Genomic DNA, 27,347 nt, shown 5'->3' on the forward strand with positions numbered 1-27,347 from the left:
CCTGTAGTCGTTAGGTCTGATTTCTCTCATACTTCATTCTTGCCTGGCTTCCAAAAAATGGGGGCGTGGGGAGGGGGGGACCTGGGCTGGGCAGCTCTGCCGCCCCTCTCCTTCTCAGGCTGCTTTAAGCTGGGGCTTACAACAGTGTTGCCATTCTCTGGGATCACACTGATGGAAAACAGCACCAAGCATAAGGAGCCCCAAGCCTTGGAGAGTCCCTTTTTTCACTTATGTACATGTTTTACCATTATATTAAGTCTCATCATGAATAAAAAAAAAAACCTCTGCACATTGAAATTGGCACTAGTTCGGTCTATAATCTTTTGTGTTCACAGTTGTTAAAGAAAGCAGGTTGAGTCTTCACAAAAATGTTAGTTTGCTGGGAAAAAAAAGGCACAGTGAAGTGACACTTTGATTATAATTAAAAACTTTTCAGTTGATTTAACAGTTCACTTTAGGCATTTTTTGAGCTGTGGAAATAGCAGTGCTTTTAAGATAATGAACATTGTATGATTGCTAATGAAATCCACATATGCATACATACATATACACATGCATATATATATATATATATATGCGGTCTTTATGCTATGCATTTATCCATCTACATACATATATGCTCCTCTTAGGTTTACTTAAAAAGAAATCAAATGGGAGGGAAAGCACATTTTTCAAATGTGGCTCTAATTGTCTTTTGTGCATGTTCTATAGATCATTACTGACTGTTTACAAACCCTGCTTGGAATGGCTTTACGGCAATAGAGAGGGTAACATATCTTCATTGTTTATAAAATGACAGCTCCTAATGGACCATATTAGCTTTAACACAAACTATTAAATCCTTTTCATTAAATTATTCTGCGCTCTATTTTGGAATCTTGTTAGCTCTGGGAAGTAGGTGCAAACTCCTAAGGAAACATGAGCACACATTGAGACTATTATAGATAATGTTTATTAAATAAGCCTCTGAGGATGTTTTTCTTGGGTTGCTCTCAAGCATTTTGAAGGAGTCATGTTCCATGTTTGAGGTCCCATGTTTCTTCCTCTTAAACTATGAGCAGCTGTAGCACATGACCTACTTCTGTAGAACCCTGTAATGATTTCCTTCCTTCAGTGGCTTCAGGAGTCCCTCTTCTGCCCTGTGAAAAAAGGGACAAATATTTTAATCCAAGCAAAATGCTAAAGCAGGTTTTGTTGGTTTCAGGGAAGAAACTCAATACAGCTACATCACCGAGCGTAGGCCTCAAATTGGAACCATCTGGCCTGCAGAAGCACCATGAGATCTTTGGGGAAGGCATGGATATTTTTGCCTTGGGCTGTAACTCATACACCTGCAGAATGGGTAGACATGTTGGCAGACAAGCTGGGCGCGTATAGCAATACAAGCCTTCTCTCACAGCGCTGTGGCAGTGCTGGAGTTTGGAAATTACCCTGACGTGTTTAATAAATGCAATCACTGTACTGCATGCTCTCTGGATAGCAAATATTCAGCTGTACTTGCTGTTAAGTTAATTCAGACAGGTCTGCACTCCAAGGCCCATGTCTTTTTGCCCTTCTCACACAGGCAGCCCCCTTGAAGGCAAAATAAGGACAAGGGAAGGAAGATGGTAAGCACAAAAACATGCATTACATCTTAAGGCTGCCTCTTGCAGGAGGTAGCCTCATGTGATATTCATGTGAACTGGATTAGATTGAGAAGCGATTCTTGTTGGTAAATATTACAGCTCTTTGGGAACACAGAAAGGTAAAAGAACGCAGGTGTCAGTGCAATCTAAAATAATCCGTCCCTCTCGGTGGGAGGTTTGTAAAATCTCTAGGCTGGATGCAGAAAGAAGGAGAAGCCACATGCAGACTCTGAAGGTCGTGACTTGAGAAACTGTCAGAAAGAGGCGGTGTCCGAGCCCAGCCAGAAAATGAAAATGCACACCACAGAAGCAGGAGGACATACATCCTTTGACTGGAATGTTATTAAACAATTAGGATCACAGGTTTTCCCGGAGCTCTGCGCAGCACCCGGCTTTCTGCCTGCAGCCTGGCGGATGGCAGAGCAAAAAACCAGAACATGACATTTGCACCTTTGTGATCTGTAGTTGCAAATGCTATTTTGCACCTGCAAATTTGTGCCCTGACCCTACGGGCGCTTTTCAGACAAAACTCCCAGCGGTCCCTCGGGGCTAAAAGGTTAAGGCCCACATAGTTGGACATCAATACCGTGTTATTCTCCTTTCAGCGATGTAACGTACACGGCATCCTAGGCAGAATTTCTGATGCCAGGTTAGAAAGTGTGGCTGCTTGCATCATGCCGCAGATACGCTGGAGGGGAACAGGTTTTCCCCAGCCTTCTGCCTCCGCCTAGAAATCACACTGACTGTATCAGTCTTTCCATTGGGAAAGTTTACATCCTGAATCTCAAACTGTACTTTCCCGTACTCCCAAAGAAGTCCAAAGAGAACATTTTGGCCCAACTCTGCTTTCAGTTTACTCTATATTGCTAGCATCTGGAGTCACGTATGTGGGCTATCCCAACCCTGAGCCAGGGAATAAAATAGACAGAATGTGCGCAAGATCGCAGTCTAGTCCTGTGAGACGCAGTATCCTCAGCACTGCTGGCTCCTGTTGTCTTCTCTTTAGGAGGTGTTTTCAGAGCCAGATCCTCAAGACAACTTTCTAATTGTTTCACGGAGAGCTAGACTGGGGTAGGCATAAAGGAAGACTACGTACAGTGTATAAAAAATCAGATGCAAAGTCTCTCTTGCACCCCTCTGTAAATGAGAAGCAGCTCTACAGAAGCCAGGGTAAAACAGATGATGGAGAAAGCAAAAGCAAAATTTTTTTTCTGAGGTCTATAGAGACATTATGGAGATTTTGTGGACAGTCAATTAAATATAACAGGAATAAAGGTGGAGCTATCTCAATGGATAGCTCTCTGAAATGGTCTCCTTAGTTCCCAACTCAGTCCTGTCTGATTTTGGAAAGGAAACCTGACTTTAGGTACTGACACATAGGAACGATGGGATACAGTATGTGTTGCCGGAGACAAACTTCCTTCTGCAATCCTATTTGATTTGCTTTTGCTTTTCACCACACCATGGTTCACCTCACCTCGCAGCAGCTCCTCACTGCTGTCCACACAGCCAAGGTAGCTTTGCCTAATACACAGCTCCAACAGTTTCCAGCACTGTTTCAGCAACAAGATGAGAGTTAATGAGGCTCAACACACTTCCTACCAAACTTTATGGGGAAAACCCCTTGAGTGAGAGCAGGAAATCCATCTTGTAGGAATTACAATGTGGTCTCAGTTCCTCAACTAGAAACTGAAGAGAATATTGATATTTTTCAAAATATCAAATACTAAATGTGGGGGTTCCCCAGCCAAATTTCCCTTTGGTTCAACAGGACAATTTTTCATTTCAGCGTCATTTAGATTTCTGAAATAATTTATTATATACTTCAAGAATATTGAAAATTTCCTGAAGCCAGATTCTGCTACCTCTATTTACACAGGCTATGCCTAGGCAATCCTGCTGCTGCTAGGGAAAAAAGTGCTATTTGCTATGAAGGAGGGTGGGCAGAATCTGACCCTTCCTAAAAGCCTTCTGAAAGAGGGGAAACGCAAAAGGGCCCAGGTTTCAACAAGTGCATTTTGACAAATAACTAAACTGCCTTGTGATCCCAACCAGCAAACCAGGGAGGCTTGCCACAGCCTTGCCGAATGCCTTTAACAAACAGAAATTCCTCCATCGCATTCTGGGAATAACAGCAAAAAAAGAAGGAAACCTTTATGAGGGGAAAGCAAATGCAGCTGTGAACCTGGGAGGCCAGGTAAAAGGATATGCAAGCACATAAAGAGAAAAGTACTTTCCCTTAGCAAGTTTTTTCAGTCTTCTGGCTCTTCCCACTCTCCCCACCCCAGTCCCGAGGGTGATGGTCCTTGCAGCACACTTTTCCAGACACACACCAAACCTGACGCATGGGATGCAGCCACAAGCCAAATGTTTGCTTCCAGATGTGCCTGACAGCCCCAGTGGAGCTGCTCCCCCATCCCACAGCCTGCGACCCCAGGCTGGCAGCTAAACTTTCCTGGGGTACCCAGCAAATAAGTGATTGCCCAAATCCTGATCCTTCCTTAGCTCTGCCCCTGCTCTGGTTTCTAACAAACACCGGAGAGATGTTCCCTGCCTCCATCATGTTTCACAGCGCCGACTGTCCCCTCCCTGTCCAGACACGGGTGGTTTTTTCCGTGGAAACCATGGTACGGGACAGGAGAAGGAGGATCCATTTTAGACACAGGTCCCATCCCTGCACAGGGCCAGGATGTGGCCAGAAGGTGCATCCGAATCCAGAAGCCAGTGAGCACACTGGGGCCCCATGATTTAGATGTCATTCAAGTGCTGCTAGAGGAGTCATGCGTATGCAGTTTACAGAAACGGAGCTTTTTTATGAGATACTTTTCCCTTTCCATCAGTAAAGGCAATAGAGAGCTCTTTCTCCTCCGGAGCTTCAGGCCGTGGAGTTCATTTTGAAATGCGCACAGTCTTTCAAGATTGACGGAGTTCCAGCTATTGATTTTCTTGACTTGTTCATAAGTTAATATTTACCATAAACATCTTGATGAGAAAATTAAAAAAAAAAAAAAAAGAAGACATTTTCAAAGCAGCAGAAGCTGGGGAGATAATGAACCAGACACAACTTTAAACAAGGTATTTTAAAAAGCATTAAACCTCCCTTCCCTTTTTTTAATTAGTGAAAAAGAAAATATGAAAAAAAACCAAAACCAAAAACCAGAAGGGTGATAAGCAGCGTTTATTGTTGAGTTCATTACTGTGATTATTTTGGGAGAGAAGACATTTTTCTCTTAATTCATGAGCCAGAAATGAGCTCTTTGGAGGCTGTAGTAAAAAGATCTCCTTAAAAATGACTGCGAAAAGATGACTTTGCTAGAAAATTCCAGCTGGTTCAGCCATATCCAGATGCCTGAGAAGCTTGATTATGGCTCGACTAACTCTCGGCTGCCCTCATCAAAGCACTGCCAAGATCGAGATCTCCCAGGAGCTAGCATCCCACCCGCAGTGGCACAGCTAGAGGAGGATGCGACGGGCTGGAGCACCATAAGCAAAGGCAGGGGTTTCGGCTGTGATGAAGGGCTGTGTCGCAGCAGCCCAACCGGTTGTTAACGTGGGGGGGGGACCGGATCGCTCCCCCCCAGCCCGCGGAAACCAGGGCAGAGCTTGCAGCCCCAGCGCAGGTTTGGCTAGTCTGCTGGCCGGGGGTCCCGTGCTCATTTGTCACCACGCTGTCCTGAAAATGGCAGCGAATGTAACTCTCCCCCTTCCCCTCTCCCCAGCCCCGTGCTGGGGAGAGCTGCCGACAAGCTCACCGACAGCGAGGGCAACGCATGAAAGAAAACACACAGCCGACAGAAAAACGAAACGCACATGGCGGGGAATAATATTTCATTTGTGCGGTAGCGGCCCTGCGCGAGCAGTGTAAATAAAGCAGGTTACTGAGACGTGAATATACCACTGTTTATAAATACTAGCCCTTCTGCCCGGAGACGTGCGTGAGGAGAGCTGGACACTCGTGAGGTCACCCCGCCACATTTTATGATTTACATAAATCATGTCAACACCACTAGCAGGAGCGGCGGGCGAATGGGGCCGCATGAAGCGAGCCATTCAGCCTCCTGTCACAGGTCTTAAAACAGGTAGAAGCTGTTAACGGGCCCACCAAATCTCTTAAAATGCAGAGGGGATGAGGGATAATCCAGCTGGGGAAGCAAGGCATGCACCCACCCTGCGAGCCTCAGCCGACAGAGGCCTTCCCGGGCTCTGAGGAGCAGAAAGCCAGCCAAAAAGCGGGCGCTGGTGGAGCCCAGGAGCTAAACTTGTTATTAATGTTCACCTTCACAGAGGGTAGTGTGTCCCACTAAGCAACCACTTTTATGAAGAAAATGCCTGAGCCGCCTGGTGAAGGTGAAGAAAATGCCCCATGGCTGCTGCGTGCAGGACCCTTCCTCCCCTTATTTACCAAGCGCATGGAAAATTTCATTTTTTTTCCAGAGGAATCAATATTCTGGGACTAAACGGAAGCCCCTCGGTAGGTTTGCCTTGCATTCAAGAGCCTGTGGTTTGGGGGCCGGAGAGGAAGGCAGAGCGGGGACAGACGCAGGAGACCGGTGCGCAGCTTCCCACGAATTTCCTTACGACTCCCTGGGAGCTCCATGTCTAACCAGGATCACACAATACAAGGTCAAAGCTGCAGCTAAGGATAAAAGTGGCAGAGAGAAACAGTTTTCCTTTTCCTTGCCACTTTGCAGTCATGTATCACTATGGGGTTGTCCTAATTTCGGAGGACAGTAGTCCCTTTTGGTCTAATTTACCCAGCTCCGGAGACAGATGATGCCATCAGGGTGGGTGCCTGAAACATTGAGGATCTGGCTCGCAGTCTTTAACTCTGCCCAAATTTCAGCTCTAATAACATATAATTATGTAAAATAATTGTAAAAATTACAATTACACATGAATCGTGTATAATTATGCAAAAGAAATGTAAAAAATATAAAAGCAGTACAAAATCTTTATGATACATTGCTGGTATATGGACATGTACTATTCACTACTCTTAAATGCAAGTTGATTTAGAAATATTACTTTGACCATAAATCAACCGTGTTCTGTGTGATTCCTGTTGATCTACAGCTGTGACATGTTCTCAGAGAAGAACAGATGTAAATATTAGAGAAAATTGGGAAGTGTTCTGGGAAATGTTTTTTGCTGGAAAATGTAGATTTGTCAAAATCAAAGCCTTAGGGAGGAGAGGGGTTTTTTTAATGAATATGCCATATTCAAATACAATTGGAAAATGTTTTTAAAAATGATCAAAATATCCTCTTGCTATACTTTGAAAAGAAAGGATGTAATTTTTAGACTGAAAGTAAGCTTCCGTTTTGAAATCTAAGTAAATTTACACCAAAAACATCAGAAAAAAAATCCCTTAAGTCAAAACACTTCAAAGCTTACCAAAGACCAACATTTCAGAACTAACTTCTTTTTGATCTGAACTAAATTTTTGTATTTTATTCTTTATATTCTTTTTTATTTTTTTTTTCAAGATTTGCAGTTTTGGGGCCAACCTGAAACAGGAAAAGTTCTTGCAGTTATGCAAAATATGATAAGAGCAGGAAACCATTTTCTTTTACCTCTGCTGCTCTGTAAAAATGTGTTTTCAGCAGACCACCGACAGATCACGCAAGCTTTAGTATCTTCTCCAGAGAAGCTTCACCAAGTCGGAAGGGGGGGGGATCTCAGTCCTTCAGCCCCAGACCTCTCCACCCCAGGGGCCAGCAGATAATCCCTGCTCTGCTTCCCCAGCCTCATTTTGGACCCCAGGGAAAGCTTTTTTCCCAAAGGAGAAATGTGGAGGTGCCCTGCAGCTGGTGCTTTGCCCCTCTACGTAGAGGTGGCACCGTCGTGGGATCCCTCCCTTGCACGGGGGGTGACCTCTGCGTCCCAGTCTGGTCAAGGTCACAGCTTGGAGAAGCAGGTACCTGCTACTTGAAATGAAGCCCTGATTAAAAAACAAAGGATTTGTTTCTTGATACTGTGCCTTCCTGACGGTGACTTCTTTTCAGGGGCAATTAAATGCTAAGCATCGGTCTGTTAAATTTAGTGGCAATTTCAGTTGTAGGCGGCATCAAGTCAAGGACAATTTCAATTTCAGGGCAGCTTTTATTTCATGTTTTGAAACTGAGAGTGCTTTCTATTTAAGAGCAGCTTTTGTTTGAAATAATATAGCCTAGCCTGTTTCTCTGTGGCCCTGATCCCGCACCTCAGAAAGGACCTCACTCACAGCCAGAATCCTACTGAAAATCAGGTGTTTTCAGCAGGGAGACTGAAGTGCCCTAAGCACAGGCTGGGATTGCCTGTGCATGCCTGTCTCAGTGTGGGAAGGGTTATTAGGAGCCAGGGTTTTCTCCCTCAAAGCCCCCCAGCCCAAAGCCATTGGTGAAACCCTTCCGGAGAAGAGTCATCTGCAGGGTTCGACTTCGGATGCAGACCTAGATCAGAGCTCTGGCAGTTTGCAAAGGCATTTTTTTTCAGGCATGTCATTTGCTTCCCTGTGGGAGTGGGTGTCTGTACGTGCCTGTACAGCCGTACTTCATCTCTCTACGGGCAAGAGCTTCCCTGAGCTGCCTTCCTTAAGACTCAGGTTTTATATTACCAGGTAAATTTCCTTTCAGCTTTATTTGCATGGAGCAAGAGTGACATTCTGTGGCCAGTTAGATTTATGGCACCGTTCTCTCGCTTTCTTTTTTCCCCTCCCATAAATACCTCAGGGTATAAGCTATCCTCTGATAGTCTTTTGTTTTGTTTCTGGCTTCTATCACGCTTTGTGAGAAATAAAAATAGAGGAATTCTCAAACACATTTCTGTGGCATAAAATCCTTAGGGACTGCTTTACCACGAATTCCTGACAAATTCAGATGTCTATGTACTGATTATTATTTTATGAGAGCAATGCCTGATCGTAATGTAAGTAACCAGAAGCATGAAGAGACTATGACACGTTCCTCAGGCTCTGCTCTAGCTGGCTCAGCTCGTTGCACTTGGAAGGGACGAGGAAGCCATGTTCCAAAACCCCATAAAAAAATAAAGTGGAGTGCTGTTTAAAACAAAGCAGTGGGCTTTTTAGGCACTTATGTGCTCCAGATAATACACCAATGACACTAAATTGAACTCATTTAGCTGTAAACATGATATTACATTTGACAGTTTCCAGTGGTAAAACACCAGACAGTCCATGCTGAGGAGAAAAGAAACAATACACAAGGAGCAAAGCTCGTCACAAGAGTAGCCACAAAAGGGCCAACAGGGGAAAAAAATACCCAACAAAATCCCTGCATTTTTCAGTGGTTTGGAGTCATAACTCAGCTTAGACACACATGGTACCAAAAGCAACCTGCCCAGTTTAAACAGCGGAGAGCAGGCGCTGGAGTTTATGTTGTTCCCCTGTTTATTAAAAACGGATGGGAGCACTTGACAGAAAAATCAAACTTCTGGTCATGGCTCATTAATCTCTGTTGTATCTGTCAGATATGTGTGTCTAGAGTTTCAACAAGGCTCTAGAATCGAGATTACTGCTGAGCTCTGTTGTTTTCTCTAATTTTGAATGAGGGGAAATGCTGCCAATCACCCTAGGCGAGAGGGGAGCACGGGGCCATTGCCATAGCCCTTTGCAGCGGGCATCTCCCTGCCCCGTGGTTTGGATCTGATTTCAGAGGCAGTGACACCTCTTTCCCTTTCTCACCACAACCTGAGTTTTGGCTGGCTGCCTCCCCTCTCTCTCCCCTGAAAACCGGACTCATCGCTCGCCACCAAAGCGCATGCCCTTCAGTGTTAAGGTGATGACGAGGGCGGTGGATGCTCCTTCATCCCTGGATTCTGCTCTCGCACACAAAAGTGTTAATCGCATTAATCCGCTGAAGACAGTGGAGCTCCTCCAGTGTAAAACCAGGGTAAGTGATGGGCTCAGCAGGCCTAGAGTGGGCTCAGCAGGACTGAGACGAATATGGTATGAAACAATTAGCTGCAGATGGTATAGGAATCTCGTTTTCTGGAAATACAGATTTTGCCTGGAGATCTTTCTATATATATTGGATTTGTCAAACTGATAATGACTCGAACATTTGGAGAGAGAGGATAACCCACCACAGAGCCAGATGCAGCTGTGATGGGGAGGATGGAGGACGTATATTAGCCCCGAAACGTGGCTGTCTCCCCATCACATTGCCACGTCAATCCATGGTGCTGGGAGGATGGATGAGGCCCTGAGCAGAGCAGGGCAGGGGAGCTCGCCCGCTGCCTCCCCTTATGCCATTACTTTCCTTACTTGCTTTGGACATTGCTCATTTCATTCGCTCATTCTTTTCTTCCCTCCATTCTTCCTTTTTTAATTATCAGTGATGCTGTTTCCAGAGCTAGCAAAACTGCCAGGCACTTTGAGGATGAGGCACAACATTTAGCTGCTGCTTCACTTGAGTGCAAAACAGAGGCAGTTGTGAGTAGAGGTTTCCAGCTCCGTCAGCCGGAGGACAGACTGGGGACTCCTTTCAATCCTGATACTGCTAGCAAGGGTTCTTCTTCAGGCACAAACAGTGGATTCACGCAGCACAAATATAGACACAGACAGGAAAATAACAAAGAAGATCTGATGTTTTACAACTGCAGGTACACCACAGGCAGGCAATCTGACCCTCAGTGCTCACAAACTGTAAATGGCAATGGCGGGATCATGTAAAAGGCGCGTTTGCCAGCTCCCTTCTCAATGAAACACACGGAGTTTCCCTCGAGGGGATGTCTCTCCTGCCTGCCAAAGTCTGTCCTCGAGATCAGCCTTGCCCGCTGCGCCAACTGTAGGCTTGCAGGCATGGCTGCTGCGTGGTGCTTCAGATCATATGGAAAGCCATATTCCTGGGGATGCCCGGGTGTGCCGGAGAGCCTGCCTGCGCGGCAGTCAGCTGGACCGTGAGCAGGCAGCAGGCAAATGGCAAAAGGCAGAGCTTCCCCTTCTCTGTGCCGCAGCTCGCCGTTTCCGAGAAGCGCAGGCATAGCCCTGCATTTCAACCGCAGCAGAGCTTGCCCACACAGAACACTTCCCAAGACCATTTTGAAGACCAGATTTATAAAGTTTGACCTATTAAGAAACAGTATGTCCTATTAGATCTTAATGGACAGGGCCCGCTAATCTACCTGCAATGTGGTGGACTCTTCTAATCCAAAGAGTAAATTCCCATTGTCATAATGTTAGCTCCTATCGCTTAGAATATTTTTGCAGTGCGGTTTTAGGAATCTGGATTATTGGGCCTCTTGATCTGTTCATTCTTACAGACATGTGAGAGCTATACTAGCAGGTATAATTTGCTGTTGCTCAGAGAAGCCTGGGCAGCTATATATATATTTGCAGCATTTCTGAAGCTTCTCTGTATTTAACACTTAATTTTTTTCAATAAAGCGTAAGTGACGTAGGAGCCATTTTCAACAGTCACATCAGCACTTAAGCCCAGATCCTTTAAGCTATTCAAGTGCTTAGATATATATACCTCAGTGGAGGTGCTTCAGACACATCGGCGGGTTAGATGAGTAGCTTCCACTGAAATCTGCCCCCAGTTCCAGCTTCCCCTCAGTTGCTTAAGTTGTTCCTTTGGGATTTAGATACTGAGATGACAGGTACCTAAGATACACAATAGCTGGATGACATGCATAACGTAAAGATGGGTGTTTGAACACTGTGAGATGCAGGATCATCCTTAGCTGAGTGACAGCTCAGGAAAAGGCCATGTGGCCCTCCTAAGCATCTCCTGGCCACCGATAGCCCTGGAGTAAAATTGTCAGGCGGTAAGTGCTGACAGGGGCCCTTGAGGGTGTGAAATTTCTTATGCTGATACAGAAGGCATGGCACAGGGAAAACCTCCACACTAGTCAGCTTTTTGGGAGCCGAGCCGTAGCAGTGAGTCTCTCAACAGAGAGCACTGCCAGTCAGCTTGGACATAACTGGGAGCGGAGAAGGGACCCACACGCCAACCTGACAGAAATACAGGTTTGTTTCATTGAAATAGAGTGGGGGCATTTTTAATGGTGTGGTTTAACCCCAGCCAGCAACTAAGCACCACGCAGCCGGTTGCTCACTCCCCCCATAGCCAGTGGGATGGAAGAGAGAACTGGGAAAAAAGTAAAACTCGTGGGCTGAGATAAAGACAGTTTAATAGGACAGAAAGAAAGAAAATAATAATAATGATAATGGCAATAACAATAATAGTAATAATATTATAATAATAAAACAATAATGACAATAATAATAGTAAAAGAACTGGAATATACAAAACAAGTGATCCACAAAGCAATTGCTCACCACTCACTGACCAATGCCCAGCTAGTCCCCAAGCAGCGATCTGCACCCCCGCTCCCGACCAACCCCACCCAGTTTATATACTGGGCATGATGACACATGGTGTGGAATACCCCTTTGGCCAGTTTGGGTCAGCTGTCCTGGCTGTGTCCCCTCCCAACTTCTTGTGCCCCTCCAGCCTTCTTGCTGGCTTAGTATAAACACTACGTAGCAACAACTAAAAACATCAGTGTGTTATCAACATTCTTCTCATACTAAATCCAAAACATAACACTATACCAGCTACTAGAAAGAAAATTAACTTTAGCCCAGCCTAAACCAGGACAAACGGCAACCTGTGAGGGAGCTGGACTCTATCCTCCAAAAAGCTGATGCAACTGCTGCCAGGCAGGCATTAGCTGAGCAGACTCATTAGGCTGTATCACCTCCTAACTCTGCGCATCGGTCAAACAAAGCCACAAACTATGAACCCAGGATTTGCTGTCTTCTTCCATCCTTTTGGGTCCTAGTTTTTTTGCAGGAGACACAGAGAAACCTGAGGTTACAGACCTGCTCTAACTCTACTCCTATCTCCAGGACACAGAAGATAGAGGAGACTTTGGTGTCCCTTACTGCATGCTGTGGCAGCAGCACTTCTTTTCTTCTCGAAAAGACTTTGTGTCTCCCTGGAGAGAATCACAGAATCATAGAATGGTTTGGGTTGGAATGGTCCCTTAAAGGTCATCTACTCCAACCCCCTTGCAATGAGAAGCCAGGAAGTTCCCTTGGGTGATGCCATTTGGTGCTGCTGTGTACCACGAATACCATTTTTAAGCAGCCACCATGTCCTTTGCCTTCATGGTTTCCTTTCTGCTCTCTATTGCTAGTAATTTTTTTGCATGCATCTGTTACTTGAACAAAATAAAATGTTGTTTTCAAGTGTGTAAATACACAAAAAAAAGTTACTGGTAGTTTGCTGGGCAGGTTACTGGAAAGCAATTACAAATGTTTTTATGCTTAGCAAAATATGGCTGAAGATGTTATCTGCTTTGAACTGCAAAACCAGAAAGTACTACAAACCCTTTTGTTATATGAGACAATGCGTCACTGAATAAAGAATCTTTTTATGAAGGGAAAGCTAAAAAAACCCAGTGATATTATATTCAGTTACAATGAAACTGCAGCCTTTCCCTCTGCATCTCTGCTTCTACCATCAGCCATACAAAGCCCTTCTTCTTACCACAGAATATATCAACTGCAGGTCTCCAGTTAACTCATGTGTGAAATGTGCTTGATACCAAATGAATGGATGATCATAAAAACAGCGTTCCTTTTTCCTGGAAACAAAAACCAGTGGTGATACGTATTGCTTCTGTTTTCAGCCAAAGACTATAGTACCAGATGGCTAACACAACCGTAACAGCTAGCTGCATCTGGATTAAAAAGTTTGGATGGTGTGAGCTAATCTTTAAAAAATGCCAGATAACTTTTATCCCTTTAAATCATGTTACTGCTCAGTGTATTTCCTGCTCACAAGATCCTAGGACTGTTCAAACATGCTTTAGACATGTTCATTAAGCATCACTGAACTGAACAAAAGTCTAGTAACTATCTTTGTCAAGTCAGAGGTCAGCTTTTGGGATATGATCCAAGATCCACTGAAGGCAAGGAAAGATGTCTCACTGATGTCTGTGGCCTTTGAACTAGGAGCCTAGTGGTTATTTCCCCTTGTCTGCATCTATTATGGCTGCAAATGAAACTTATACTGGTTAAGGAAAAGAACAGAGAAGACAACTTGTCTCTTTGGATAAAATGACTTGGCTTTTCATACTTAAATGTACTTTTTCCCATGAAAGCAAAGATGTTTGGGTAACAATGTTTGGCTAGCTATGTAACCTGAATACTGAACAGACGGAGAAGAAAGACATCTTTTTGCTCTATATGACTATGAGATACCTGAAACAATAATTTGTAGGGAGGCCCTGGGCTTAGCTACAGTTGCTTGCACTGCAACAGTCAGATGTCATTTCAAATGACTTTTAATTCAATGTCTTTCAGAATCAGCTAGAATTTAAATTCATACACTGTTGGATGGGGGAGTTGTTGGCAAGGGCTTTGGGGAAGAAAGCATTTTGATTTTGTGAACAGCAAGACCAAAATTTGTGGGTGATGGACTAGGTACAGAGGACACTGTTATCTCTCCAGAGACTGTGCCAGGCTACCAAACAAGATTCTGAGTGCTAGCTCTTGGGTTGGCTTTGCTTTTATTTCCCCTCCCATTTTCTTTCCTGTAATGGTAGCTGCGTAGCTTAAAAATTCCCCGATTTCCCACACTAATCTTTGCCACAATGCCTCAGACACTCGATGGGAAGAGTCTCACAATTATTCAGTGTTTCACGGTGTTAAAATATCACAAGTATTCAAGTATTTCTGATGCGGGAACATCTACAAAACTGCATGACTCAACCAGGACAGAAAATAGAACAGCCTTGCAACGCCTTATGCTGTTTCTTGAACGTTGGCTATCTTAATGGGGTCAGCGGTGACATTTGTCTTGAAAGCCATCCAGTAAGGAGGGAAGTTCTCACACAGTCTTCCTCACAGATGGTGAGACCTGCCAGCAGTTTTACAGCTCGGCAGTGAATGGCTCTGCAGCTGTACGGGCATACCTGCTGGAAGGCTGCCCGAGTGATACAGCCAACACGTGCGTCAAAAAACCCCGGCGCCGGCGGTGGGTTCCTTTGTTTAATCTTCCTCCAGCAAACAAAAAGTGACTTGGCTTCAAAACAATGGGAGGGAAGAAGAAGAATAAGGGGAGAGGGTGATACTGAAAGATTTAGTTAAAGTCTATTCTTCTCTGGTATTTTTCAGAGTAGGGGTCAATGGTTTAAGTACAACAGGCTTGATTCACTGCCTAGATGAAGCAGATGGGGCAGATCGCCAGGCAGCAGCTTCCAAATAAAGGCTGTGGAGGGCAGCTTTAACTTTTCTTGCAAACCAAAGGGCCATTATAATAGCGAGAAAGTGGGACCTGACCCTACTCAGCCTTCACTTCCATCTGCTCCAGAGAATTCTTTGTGCAGCAGTTTGGGTCAGAAGGGCCACCTGAACTAGCCCTCTCCTCCTCCGCCAGCGGCCTGGAGATCCAGTACAGGAATCGGCAGACAGTCCTCCTGCACAGAGGAGTACAGCGATTGCCTAAGATCATCCAGCCCTGGTGTGTTGTCATATACTCTCACCCGGAGCCCACATTATACTGCGAGGTGAGCTGCTGCACCAGCAAATCACAAAAGATGCTCTTGCCTAAAAGAGGAGACAGTTTAAGCATGAAACTAGAGACATCAGTGGGAACACGGACATTGATAGGGAAACACAAAGAAAGAGCGAGCTGACGTTTTTCAGCATTGTGGTCAGGAGCCAGTTGCCTGATTACTGTTATGTGTGTCGCAGGCATCATGATGATTTCAAAGTGGGGAATGAGGTAAGTTTACAGACATCTGCTGAGAGTTCCTCCCAAGAGAAGGCTTGAGCAAAAGGGTGAAAGTGCTTATTTGGAAGTGTGGTAAGTGGGCAGTAACTGTGGTTTCATGGGACAATTAGATGCAGTGCTCATAGGTCAAGTAGGAATGGACAGTGAAGATCCAGGAAAATGGAAACAAGCACTTTGTATCAGTTGCAATACAGGAATCAAGACAGGAACCAGAAGAGAGCAGCAAAAAGATACAGTCAAACTGCAGTCTGAAAGAATTATTTTTTCAGTAGAAGTCAAAATATGTTTCAGTGGCACTCAGCTTTCCCTGATCTGTGATGCATGCACAACTATTGTCCAAGACTCCTTTCCCTTCTCAAACCTGGAACAGACCCCAAGAAATCCCTCAGTGACCTAATAGAGGAGTACCTGGAATTAACACACACAGACAGCTACTTCTTATTGAAGTTTTTAGCATCACTGGTCTCTGAGCATCACTGTTAGTCTACAGAGGAGTCTATGTTATGTACCTTTCTAGATTTTTAGAAACCCTGACTTGGAGCTACTAGTACCCACGTTGTTTCCCAAGCTTTTCCAAAGCTTGAGTTATAAGTATGCATAACCATAACAACACGCAGATCTGATGAAAGGCTATTGTACGGATTTCTATCCCATGTATGGAAATGTGTGAATACATTTTTTTCATGTCTCATTGGGCACATGTATTATTAGACAGATACAATGACAGACAAATAGATAAAAATAAATCATTCCACATATTGTATATCCAGAATATTCCACTGTCAGTAAAGTTATCTGTATTCCCATAATACCATTTATTTTTTTATTCAGATTCATAACTTTTTCAGTTTTTTCACACCAAAATCTGCTTGTTTCTCGAGTCTCTGAATGTGCACTGCATAACTGCCTTTCATATATCCAACATGTACCATTGCCTTTGCTTTCAGCCATGAAGTTTCCTAGACACCAGAACAAAGCATTCTTCTGCACCTGCTCGAGAGCTTTGCTCGAGAGCTCATACATCACAAGCTAGGCAGTTAGTTCCCACATAGTTCAGTGCTCTACTAATCCAGAAGAAAACTACACTTGCCCAAGTCCAGAGGGATTCTAATTTGGGACTCCTTTTTTCCAATGGAGTTATGTATGGACCAGACTATAGATATTCAGCCACAACGTACAAAAAAGTGCAACCAACATATACAGGGCCAGGAAAACAGAACAATGATGGAGGGGTCTGATTCTGGGGTCCAGGGACAACAGGAATCCCATGACTGGGTAAAGTCATCATTTCTCTCTTCTGCCCTGACACTGCACCTTATCATCAGTGTGTAATTCTTCAATTATTCCTGGATTGCTGTGATGAAACCTTGACTATTTTGACTTCAATTGACTTTGAAGAACTGGGTCAGAATGCATGTGTGACAGGTAATAAGCTGTAACTATAAAAGCAGTAAAAACCGCAGAAGGCGCTAGTGCAATATAGTCCCATTAACATATCACACCAGAAATCTTAATTTTGGAATTTCCTAAGGGTTTTTTTAACCTTTTAAATTTTTAACCATACAGTCTTCACACTATACTAAAAGTCCTCTTTGTATAACACCCAGGGTGGGGTCAGCAAGTGTAGCAGGAACTGAAACATGGGCTTCTGGTCTCAGCGACTGTAACCTCTGCTGCCTGACCTTAAAGATGCCAGTCAGGAGAGACACGGAGTGCCAGCGTGGGTTACGGTAGCATATTCTTTCATTGTTTGCTACTCACACCCTTATTTTCACAGAAGAAAAGGAAGATCAACAGGCCTGAAGGAAACTGGATGTAAGTGTTTCTGGAATCAGAAAGACTTATTTTGAGTATTAAGACACGTATGCATACACAGGGGCTGGGAGTGAGGAAAAGAAAAAATACTCAGCATGGGTGTTAAGGAGAGAAAAACAGTGTCTGCTGTGATGGTTAGTATTTGGTGCCCTCTTCTGCGCCCATCCATATTTTTAAAGTTCTTTAGAATCAGGAGAAGAGCATCTGTCTGTTGTCCATTTCTACGTAGCAGTGCTTTGCTGCTAGGGGCAAGGGGTCACCCTAGCAGATGTCAGCCATCGTGGTGATGGGAAAAGTAGAATCTTTTTTTTAGGTGAGAGGAATGAGTTTGTTAATAGAGTGTAAAAGGCTGTGAATAGAAATTAAAAAATATTTAGCTGAGATTTCATTTATGACATCTAAATTATTATATTAATAAAAGTAGATTGTATTTTGATTGTGACTGAATAAGAAACATACCATGTATATAAGGTATATAATCAGTTTAATCACATGCTGATCCCAGGACAATCTCATCCCAACATTTTATGAAATTACAAATAACATATAGCGCACACAATACTTCATAGTAATTTAAATGTCACTTTGCTAAATGAACTTGAAGACAGATTTGCACTTCTTGAATGCGGAATCATTCCAATATTAATTTCTATTTTTTCCATTACTGAAAGATAATTTTATGCTAGAATTTCAAATACTTAAATCCAAAAGGTTCACTAATTCAGCTCTCAGCTTTTGAGTTTCAGCAGTACCAAATTCAATTGGAAAGCTTGCTAACTACCTTTATCTTTCTACCTTGAACTTCGCTTTATCTGCAGATGCACAAAGCACTGCAAACATCTTACAGCAGTTCTCTACTAGTCTGCCACAGCCCGGGCAGCTCTTGTTTCCTGCAGGATTATTCATTTATTTTGAAGAGGGATGATATAGAGGTTATATCATTGTGCCAGCTCACAGCTCCTCCACTGAGAACTGAAGAGAGCAATATCTAAATCATAGATGTTGTTATGAACATGACAAGCTTCAGGTTCCTGTATGGCAGTCCACCTGAGCCCCTGACCCCAGGCAGGGTTGCTCAGAAACATCATCTGGTTTTACCCTTCCAGGTATGTCTCTGTTCCTGTTTATTGCTGGTTGACTTCATGAGAAGAAATCCATTTGACATTTTAAGATTTACTTTCTTGGATACATAGGTTTGAGCAGCTGCTGCTAACCTCCCCTACAGTTTTGAAGCCAGTTTGTTTTCAGTCAAGCTAAACCTTAGAGCCAAAACTGTCAAACTTGGGTGACTACATTGCACATAGAGACATGGAAGCAATTGGCCAGACTTTTGAGGATGAAAAACATTCAGAGTTTGCATCAACTCAGCACCTTCAAAACACAGACCATTCATTTAAGTGAGCAAATATGTATTTAGATTCCCAAAGATAGACTCCTATTTGGAAAGGCTGGCTAGTATTTTCAATTTCCTTCAACGATGAACTGCCATGCTTACTAACCTGTCCTGCAAACTGTTACCTTCTTTCCTTTTTTTTTTAACTTTGGGGGAGGGAAGATACATCTTTAATGTAATTGCTAAGTTTTATACATATGTCAGGGGATAGGTAGAATGGGTTATATCACAGAACAAGGCTAAGGAAAATATGCAGACTGCCACTCTGAGCAGACACCCGACCTCAAAAGCACGCGCAGACACAGTGCACCCAGGCAAGCTCATCCCGAATCTGACATATTATTGTCACTAAGCAGATCTGAGCAATGCAAGAAGTCTTGCTATACTAGAAGATCTGCATCTTATTGTGCAGGAGTGCAAATCCCAAATGCAGGAGCATCTCTGCAAAGCTAACTTTAGCTTAAATGTTGCCCAAGCTTAACTCATACATAGGATCCTAACTTCAGTGTGGTGAAGCCTGTAGCGCTAACTGGCTGGCCCACTAATGGATTCAGTCAAACAATTGATCTCCCTGTAGCAGGGACATATGTTTGCTCCATGGGAAAACTTCAAGGATATACAGTCCTTCAGTGCCTTCTGCTCATCTAAAGAGGTCAGCCTTTTCTTACAAGCAATTAACTGGGGATGTTTTGTTTTGTTTTGTTTTGTTTTGCAGCTTGCTCCAGTAAAGAAATCCATAGGATGCCCATCCACAACTCTTAGTATTACATACAAGCATAGCGTGGACAAAACAAACTCAAGTGTTATTTCACAGTGTGGTTGCTTTCATGCAAACAGAGCTAATACAAACAGAGTAATTCAAGCACGGATAATTCATGTTAACTCTTCACTGAAGACACATCCATCAGTGGTGCATAGGAAGTGATTTTACCCTTGCTTTGTTTTCACTTAGGTCACTAATTAAAAGAAGTTAATCTAAACAAGTTTGAACTGGATTCAAAGTGTCAGCCTCAGGGATTTTCTTCTAGTTTATGTAGATGACATAAATTAATTGATGTAAACTTTTGAAACTTTTCTGGTGAGGACAAGATCAAGTGCAGTAGCAAATATGAGCACAGACTGCAAAAAACAGATTCCAGAGCTTATAGCACCTTGTTTTGTGATGTCTTATACTTTTATAACATATGACCATCTGCAGCTAAGTGGAGCTGGCCATCCCACAAAGGGACCAGTCAGGTCACTGAAATATGGAGTTGCCCTTTGCTTGTATTTGGATAACTCTGATGGATAAAACATTCTTCAACATTATTCAGGAATGACATCAAACAGTTTGCCTCCGTACACAAAAAATTGCAGTCTAGACTGAGAGGAGGCTTTCAGCATCCTTGTTTTCTACTCAGTTTTGCAAAAAATTCTCTTTGAATTCATTATTAAATGAAGGCATTTAAAAATACTAAACCAAAGCTGCACTTTAAAATCAAACAAGGATGAAGTACCAGTGGAAAGAGGAAGGACATTTTCCTTCTTTTACCACCGTACCTACTGGTTTTGAAGGTGATTAACTGTTGTGTGCTCTAATATTAAAAGGATTTTTAAAAGGCATTTTATTGGGAGGATTCCTGATTTAAAGAGGTGCTTGAGGAAGTAATCAGCTGTTTTACTATCCTGTTGAGATAGCTATCTCTCTGCCACTGTAAGCTCAAGTAATATTCATATCAGTATAAGCAATGTTATGGCATACAATCTTAGAATAAACTGTGTGGAAAGTGGCTTCTAACATTGCATCATCTACGTAGTAAAAATATATGCCATTAATAGAATGTACTTACAAAGACAACAAACAAATATCATGGGTAGGCTGCCTAGGAGAAACAGGCTTTATCACTATGCCATCATCATATTCCTTCAACCTAATATAACGAAAATAACTTTGATGAGTCAGTTAAGAACATGATTTCAGAATAAAGCCACTTGGGTCTTCTTTTTCAGTGTCAGTCTATGAACATCGGATCAGCTGCCTCAGCCTTTAAACTGCTTGCCTCGTGTCACACTGCATAAACTGAAATAAGCAGAGGGATTTGTGCTAGAAGTCTCTTCTTTAAAAAGGAGGAGTCTGGCAGGGGGTGAATTTCAGAGGAGTCTCCCTGAGTTTGGAAAGCATTCCCTGTACCAATTGGTTTATCCAGGCTTTTTTGTTTGAGTCTGTCCTTACAGATTTCAGAAATTAGTTGTTCTGCCAGGCCTGACAAGGCTCTGAAAAAGTCCCTTTTTAACTGTAAACATCACCTAATAAATCCATAACCTTAAAAGTCTAGCAATGTCCTCAGTCCAAAGGTCATGAGGAAATCACTCTGACCTGCTACCTAATGTGGCTCAGCACTGATCAAAACACCATCAGTTCCTGAGGAGAAACAGATTAATTAATCTAATTCTAAATCTATAGTATGCTACTTAAATATACTGATGAAAGGATTGAGCCCAAGAGCCCAAGTGTCTAGTAGCTGTATCCTGAGAAAATAACTCAGATCTTGTCTGAATAGAATGCACTCTGGAAGTGTGTGCTGCCACCCAGCTCCCCACGGATCAGGGCAAATGTCACCTCACCTAGCGTTAACCACCTCTGCACCTCAAAGGAGACAGTCATCCCCTTCTAAGCCCAGGCCACCCAGCCTGCAACATCTCCCAGCAGAGGCAGTATCTGTGCACAGGGACCTCAGTGTCACCACGAAAGAGAATCTTAAAGTCAGTAGAGGTTTTCTCCTAAATATGCCTGAAGCCAGGGCATAGATCACACTCCTTGGCCTATGTCTACTTCAGCAGAGGGCAGGAGAGAAGCAAGCAGAAGGCAAGACAGGTCTGGACTGGGATGGAGAAGAAAGGAAAGAAGAGTGCCTGAGGGAACTAGAGAAGGTAGCACCACTCTTCGCCATGCAGACCACAGGACCGCACTTGGTGGGTTTGGTTGTGCCAGTACTCATCCTCTAGCAGAGCAGCAGGCACCTTAAACCTCAGCCGCACCTTGGGGCTGAAGAAATGTCAGGTTATGCCACAGTGCCTTGCTACACTGCGTGCAGTCCTGACAGAAGGGTTCACCCGAGACCTGCCACGCTGTTCTGGAAGCTGCTACTGGTTTCAGTGATGCAAGGGATTCTTGGGACTCTCTTATTGAGCCAGTGTCTAGGGCTATATACTAATAAATTAAACAGTGTCAGGGAAAGTTCCTGGACAGGGGAAGTCCATCAGCTATACTGTAAAATTACACTGTTAGAATAGTTCCAGGCACAGCTTTGGTCTGTGCCGAATAGGACTTTGCCAAGCATAGTTCAAGGATTAGTACAGCCCTGGCACCACTTCCAGCAGGTGGTTTGGATGTGGCTGCCCTTTGCTGAAGGATAAAGAGCTTTATTAATATAGTTGCAAGTCACTTTGTGACAGTTGGCCTCAGTGCTGGAACAGGGCCCCAGGATGCTTTGCCTACCACCAAGCATAGCCTAAGCGCCTGCCAACTGAAGACACACTTGGCCTCCGCAGAAATTCAGGACCAGATGTGGGACGTTGTTCCCCAAAGGTCTGGAGACACTGAGAGGGTGGATGATAAGCCAGACCACTTCACTCACCCTCAGAACTCCAGGGCACTCTCTGACATGCCTCTGGAGAGCAATACCTCATCTGCGTGTTCTGCTGTTAGTCTGAGTTACATTTGTTGATGAAAGTGCTGATTGCTTTTGGTGGCTACCAGGAATGGAAATGGAACCACCGTGGAGCATGCGACTGCTGATGTTATAGGCAATATGAAAATGAAAAGGATTATACATCTTCCCACTTAGGTGTTCATTTCCACAGTTGTAATTTTCAAATGAGAGGGTATGTCCTGCTGCAGTCTTAACTTCCAGTAAACACAGATATGGTTGTTAATAAATATATACTGTGGCCCATAGAAAGTACAAATCATGTGCCTTACTACTATGCAATAAACCTCCTGGATTCCTTTTATTTAATTAATCAATGCATAGGGAGATTTTTATTTTAACATCAAGTCACTCCTTAACTGTTAGAGCTCACTCCCTGGAGAGAAATATCTCCAATTATCATAATTATCATATAGTTCAGCTTCTGCAAATTTTCTATTATGCATTTAACTTTTGGCATCATAAAATGTGAAGTGCAAAGTACACATGATGTGCCTTCCTGCACAACTTAACAGTAGCATTACCTACTTCATAGCTTTGCACACTCTTTGTACTTCTGACACGGAATTATGCAAACACTAGCCATTCTTTGGTACCAAAGTAAGAGAAAGCATTTCTTTGCTTCAAAAACACTTGCTATAAACCATTCCTCCATTACAGTAACCATTCAAAACCTGTGTACTCAATTTTTAGAAAAATTCCCAATGAAATTCCTGAAATCGTCATAACAGGTTAGTTTGTGAACTTTTCCTTCAGGGCTGACATGTATAAAAACTTTGCAAACAAAAGCCTTCTCTCTGTAGATACATTCATTCAACTTGTCCGACTTTATTCTCATTTATTTTTAAGAGGTAGGAGCTAGCTCTGTTACAATGACACTGACATACCAGGACTGCTCCCAGCAATAGTAACGTATTAGATGCTTTCCAAGAAAGAATGGTTTCTCTGCAGCTTCTAAGGGGTAGCTTACTTGGCAAATGAGTTATTCAAGAAACTCACTTTCTGAATATACATATTCTCCTGGGTTTTCTTCAGAAGTTTTTCTAGATATTTACTTGAGAAAAGATCAGAATAGATCATTGTTGGAAATTTTAAGATAATCTTGCCACTTGAAACATTGGATTGCTTTTTTTAATTAAATATAATTAATCTGTATTTTGTACTTTTGATATTAGATGCTTTGAAGCTCTGGTTAAGCAACCTAAGGATGTATTTAAGAAATTGTTTCTGTGCATTTATGAATAAAAGCTTTTATTCTCAGTCTTGTTCATTTAGATGTTTTGGACACACACTATAGCTTCCTTTCTGCCATAGGCTTCTGTCCCACCATCATCTGTTTATTTTTACTCCTAAATGCACATTTGGAATTGTCACTTAAGGGAAAGCCTATTTTGTCAACGTCCTTCTCTGTTCTACTTCACTCAGTACTGTTTTTTTATGTCCATATCTTCACCTTCATGTCTTTAAATATTGACTTAAATATTCTTTAAATCTTAACTAAGAAAAAAGATAGACATCTTTATTGGTTTCTGTTAGAATTACTCATAATGTACTTTATATGCCATTGCAATAAAATAAATTTAAAAAAACAGATTTTGATCTAAATCAAGAAAATCTACCACAAATAGGACCATAACAGCTTGTTAGCAGAGAGTGAGAATATTGCTGTGGCACAAGGGTTTCTAGATTTTTCCAAAGACAAGTAAAACAATGAGATAGTAGTCTTAAAAGGAAGAATCTTCAGATATGGAATATGGAGGAACACTCAAGAATGTGGATTCACTTGGAGCTACTCAAAATATTATCATATTCCAACAGTAATGTTTTTATAGATTAAAATCATAAGTATAACTGGCAGTCTAAGGAGAAGTTATTTAGAGAAGATGAACCATCTTCTTATAAAATTGGTTTTGATTCTTTGAAAACATTTGGCTTCCATCTGCTACAAATTGTAAAGCAAGCACAGAATAGGTACAAAAGAGAGAATATTAATTACTCTCTTTATTCTTGTCTTTGATTTATGAATATGATCTTACTTTTGTTAGTATAAATGAACAGTATATATATTGGTGTAATGAGCATATTTTTAAGTAGAAAGAAGATACTTCCCTGCCCATGCCCTTTTACAGCTCCTCTTTTGGGTCAGCTTGTTCAGACATCTTTAGTAGGGTTCAAAGAGGCTACAAGCTGCATATATGTAACTTCAAAGTTTAAATCCACTATTTATTGGCCAGCACCCACAAAAGGTAGCTGGGACTTAACATTTAAGTGTTGGTATGCTCGCCACCCTGACAAGGCACCTGATGACTCTCTGCTAGCCAGGCAGGCATCAGTCGTGGGTGGAAAGGCTGATCTCCAGGGCTCCTGAGGATGGTCCCTCAGTGTGGCAGAGCTGCCATCTTCTACCATAAGCTGAAAGTCTCTGGCCTGAAAAAATTCCATGAATTGATCCTGGAAATGCTTAGGACCTGGTTTTGAAATCCCTTCTTGGGGTGAATGGCATTGAATAGTGTGCCATTAACGTCAACAGCTTTGTTCACCAGGGAAGAAGCTCTTTAAAGAAATATGGCAGCAGAATCCTGGCCGTGGCTCAGTTCTAAAATGAACTTCAAGAGAACAGAATCACCCCATTTTTGCAAATATGTTCAGTTAATTATTCTCTGCCTTCATTGACAGTATCTGTTTTTCCCAGAGGAGATAACCGTTCTTCAGTTTCTGTTCACAGTTCGGACGCTTCAGGCACAAAAAATGCAGTGCTATGTACGTTCAATTTTGTTACAATCTTCCACTCTACATTTACGTTAATTTGCTTCACTGACCTTAAACTTAACTTCTGAAGATTCCTAAATTTTATATTTTTCTGAAACTTAACTTCTGAAGATTCCTAAATTTTATATTTTTCTGAATACCATATTCACTACCAGTAACAGCAGGGCCATTACTCAGTGATAGTGACAAGCTGTTCTATGGATTCTAACAGCTAAAACACATACATTACCATCATCTAGAACTAAAGCTTAGCTGAGAGATTTACCAAATATTGCAAAGAAGGTTTGAGAATTCATGCGGGTCCTCTCATGTTTGAAAGGAGAAGACTCACTCAGATATGTTGACTCATTTTGTCAGATTTGTTCTACTACTGGAGTGAAGCAGCAAAATATTTATCATCTAATTTTCAGCGTGAACATGAGAAGACGAAAATTTGCTTTCTCTTAAGAATTTCAAACAACTCCAATTTTGTACATCAAATATTTGCATTAATCTGAGAAAAAATCTGAAGACCAATGTGTGTTTGTGAACATTCTCAAAATAATTAGAAGGTGCTTGACTATCATACGCTGGCAGAGTGTGAAAACCTCTTTCAATAAACCTAAATAAACAATTTAAAGCAACAATTAAACTACATATCATTTGCAGAAAATTTAAAACAGAAAAAGGCAAAACAAATTTTGTTTCCCCAAGCCTGGTCTTCATTGCGAGCCCAACTGTTTGCAGGCTCCAATGAGGTGTTTAAAAAGTGACCTGAGTGCTATCCTGCGCATACTTTATCAAATAATTCCTCATTTAATTTCATGTTCTTCAGTGTATTGTCCATTGGATGAAATGGCACTGAGACAAACCCCTCACCAGAAAGGTTTCTTGTTTATAAGTACACGTGTATTTCTTAAAACACTCTATCAGCTTGAGTAAGAGATATCATTATCAGGTCAAGATGAAGGAATTGCCTTGACATGATCAGAGGGAAAATGTCCATATTAAGACAAGAATAATAGCCCTATCAAGAAAAGTGGTGGGAAAAGGATAGATCCAGGCATGTAAGGAATATCTCTGCCAGCTGTATCTCTCAATCCTTTACTTACTCAGATGTCAAGAGCAAGTACTTCTAGTGCAGGAACAATAACCAAATGCCTAACCATGAAAGAACTCTTTAAATATTATTCACAGGAGTAAAGTTACTCATTTGTTTGAGCATTTTCAGAATCAGAGCTTTTATGACAAATGCATCTAAAAGCAACATTTTTCCCCTGAAGAGCAACAACACTGGCTGTTTGTCAGGAAAGCATTTTTAAAAACCAAACCTTTCATAATCATTCTACTGTTTAGTCCTCACACATGCAACAACATTTGCCTGTAGTGGGATTGAAGTCCTGCTCTTAATGGTTGCTGATCCCAGAATAGCTAAACACACAGTCATCTTTTGTTCTCCTATTTTAGCAGAATGAAAATCCAGGGAAAATGAGCATATAAAAGCTATGTGGACAGGATCTGATCCAGCAGCCACAAGATCAGTGTCATACCTTCCATAGACTCAGGCAAATCAGATCAGTAAGGTCAAGCCTGTATAGGCAAGGTCAGTAAGGTATGGAGCTGTCCCTGAAGTATATGAAAGAGCAAAATACCAAATGCTATCACCTATTGTGGACAAGTAAGTTAGACTTACCTTCAAGTTCTGGTTCAGTGCTAGACTTTTTGGAACGTAGAGGAATGAGCGCTGATAGGAGTCACAAAGTACAGAAGAGAGGCAAAGAGAAAAAATGTCTATACTACTGATCCCACAAAAAGTTACATGTAGTTGACTTCTCTCCCCTTTTTAGTGTTTGAAACTGTAGGATTTTGTTTTGAATAGTATCACATTTTCCCTGACAACCCCACTCTAAAAAGATTTTTTCTGAAGGTTCCTTGCATAAAAAAGCGTATTTCTTTCCATATTTGCTCAGAACCTCTAGATTCGAACAGAAACTCTTAATGAAACTCTTGTTTGATTCTCTTTTTTTAATGTATCTGTAAGAGTGGAAAACTAGCAAGCACATCCCAGGGGACAGTGAAATCCTCTCCCAAGAGATATTTAACAAGCCTTTTTGTTTTGCTTTGCTTTTATTTAAGAAAACTGAAATAATTTAATGTGATCTGTTTTAATCATATTGTATATCTAAGTACAGATTGACCTTTCCATGTAACTTTATAAATGACTGAGAAGGCTTGGTCAAAGAGACAAAATGTCTGGCATTCTTTAAAATAAGCTGGAGCCTACTTACCTCCGCAAGGTTCAGGATAATTTGCTGCCAGCCAACCATGT

General features: G+C 42.3%; 1 long non-coding RNA gene across 2 annotated transcripts in view; it reads right to left on the reverse strand.

Annotated features, from left to right (window-relative positions):
- Window positions 1-427: 427 nt before the first annotated feature.
- LOC138681943 (uncharacterized) overlaps window positions 428-27,347 on the reverse strand; it is a 34,013-nt gene continuing 7,093 nt past the window's right edge. Inside the window, exon 3 of one of the 2 annotated variants that reach the window (XR_011322175.1) lies at window positions 428-1,139. This is a non-coding gene — a long non-coding RNA (uncharacterized lncRNA). The remainder of the gene's footprint in view (window positions 1,140-27,347) is intronic. The other variant, XR_011322174.1, reaches the window with a different exon arrangement.

The sequence above is a fragment of the Haliaeetus albicilla genome, chromosome 25 (assembly GCF_947461875.1).
Source record: "Haliaeetus albicilla chromosome 25, bHalAlb1.1, whole genome shotgun sequence".
NCBI classification, from domain to species: Eukaryota; Metazoa; Chordata; class Aves; order Accipitriformes; family Accipitridae; genus Haliaeetus; species Haliaeetus albicilla.